The sequence below is a fragment of the Rhinichthys klamathensis genome, unplaced genomic scaffold, assembly GCF_029890125.1.
Source record: "Rhinichthys klamathensis goyatoka isolate OS25496 unplaced genomic scaffold, OSU_Roscu_1.1 h1tg000393l_1, whole genome shotgun sequence".
Classification (NCBI taxonomy): Eukaryota; Metazoa; Chordata; class Actinopteri; order Cypriniformes; family Leuciscidae; genus Rhinichthys; species Rhinichthys klamathensis.
In genome coordinates, this window is record NW_026606895.1 from 170,048 (window position 1) to 172,500 (window position 2,453).

Genomic DNA, 2,453 nt, shown 5'->3' on the forward strand with positions numbered 1-2,453 from the left:
TGTCATATGAATAATTATAAGCATTTAACAATGAAGCACATCTGAGGGGGAAGAAGCTGAACAACAAAGAAAGCAAACAACAGAAATCCCCAGCTTGTGTCTCAACCTCACGTTTTCCAGTGTGTGTCTCGATAGTTTGATCGGGGACAAGAAAAGGCACTTTGCTGCATTTGGCAGAGAGGTGAGGACAGTTTAAACATGTCAATACGCATCAGGAAACGCCATCTTGAACACCACACCCTACTTCAGTACTTCAAAATATCCCAGATTCCCAAACCTCTCGGACATGTGAACGCTCGAAGCGTCCAGAAGCGAGCTTTCACATCTCGTTCTACCTGTCACAGCGAGTCCCCAGATGAGGGAAGGGAAGTTTCTGCCCAGTGTGTCAAGGGTCAACAGCTGACTTACATCCATTCTCTTGATACGTCCAACTATTATGGTGTAGAGTTGCTGACCCCCGGAAGAAGAGGTGTAAAAAACAACACTGTTTGCCTCGCAGATGTTCAGTTTTCAACAAAGAACTCGACCTAACTGCGTGAAAAAATCGTGCTCAGCAAAGCTAGCGTTTGTTTGGCAGGTGTGCGATTATCAACAGAGAGGAGCATTTACTGTGTTTTACACACACCTCTCTCTGAAGTGAAAACCAATGTTTTTTTACTATCATTGATATAATGTGCCTGGGCCGTGTTTACTCCTGGTGTTAAGATGTGTTTTGGCCGATCGGATCACAGACGAGGGAGACACATTCCCGTTCACACCTGGTGTCTTTTGTCCACTTTCAGCCACTTCTGTCCTGATTTCATCGAGGCGAGGGTCTATGGGCGGGTAATGTGTGTGTTTTCAGATCTTTCGATCTAAAGGACGAAATAAGCTCACGCTATTAACATATGAATGCGACCGGAGAGACGGAAAAACACAGAGAGCATCAGCTTTAGTTTCTGCTCTGACAGATGCAAGATCAGCCGAACGCTGTGAGCGTGTGTTATGGTGTGTTCACACCGAACGCGAATAGAGCGTCAAATACGCGTCTATCGCATCTAGTTAGACGCTTGAACATTCGCTCGAGTTCAAATTTTTCAACTTGCGCGGGAGACATTCGCGGCAAACGCGTCGCCCAATAGGGCTAGGGCGTCGTGACGTCATTACTTGGCGTGGCCGCCATGTTGACAGCTTCCCGAATGTAAACATACAGCAAGTCGAACGAGGAGAAGCCGGGATACGTTACCGGGATACGTTATATAGGGAAACCAGGGACCGTTATGTGGACAAAATCGGCGCTTTTAACGGTTTGGATCCATATGAAATTTCCAACAGAGTCGGCAAACAGTGGGAACACAGTAATCCGGACAAAGGTAACTTTAAGATGCGCTCCACCTAGCTGCTAGTTTAGTAACAGTTAGTGCTAACAGCCATTCACACATGTACTTTTAACTATGTGTTTCAAAACTGTAGTTAGTAACGTTAGCTGTCAACCCTCCCGTTTTTTACGGGTTTCTCACGTATTTGTTAACCACATTAGCCCTTCCATCGGACCTGTCAGTCTCTGTACTGTTGTCCTGTTGCTACCCCCTTGTCCTAAGCATCGTTTTGCTTTCTAAATTAAGTTTTGCTTAAAACAGCTACTAACTACACTTTTGAAACACGTAGTAAAAAGTACGTTACATGTGTGAATGGTTGTTAGCACTAACTGTTACTAAACTAGCAGCTAGGTGGAGCGCAGTTTACCTTTGTCCGGATTAAGTTACTGTGCTCCCACTGTTTGTTGGATATTTCATATGGATCCAAACCGTTAAAAGTGCCGATTTTGTCCACATACCGGTCCCTGGCTTCCCTATTTAACGTATCCCGGTAAATTCCACATCCTTTTAGGGATTTTAACATCTTTTTTCTTTTCTTTCTCCCAACTCTGCTGCTTCTCCTAGTTCGACTTGCTGTATGTTTACATTCGCGAAGCTGTCAACATGGCCGCCATGTCCCAGAATGCAACGCGGCGCCCAAGCCCTATTCGCGTCATTCGCAACGCCCGGCGCGAATGATGCGTCTATTCGCGTCTTTGCATTGACTTTGTATATAATCCACTCGCTCAAATAATTAAATTCGCGTTCGGTGTGAACACACCATTAGAGATCAGGAATATAGAGAGAACATTGTGCTTGATACATTTTCATCTTCAAACCAAACTTGAGTCTCCAGCCGATAGTTTAAACCCCGTCTGGCTGGAGCTCTTCATAATGTTATGCATTACGGTGTGTTCACACCGAACGCGAATAGAGCGTCAAATACGCGTCTATCGCGTTTAGTTAGACGCTTGAACATTCGCTCGAGTTCAAATTTTTCAACTTGCGCGGAAGACATTCGCGGCAAACGCGTCGCCCAATTCGCGTCATTCGCAACGCCCGGAGCGAATGATGCGTCTATTCGCGTCTTTGCATTGACTTTGTATGTAATCTACT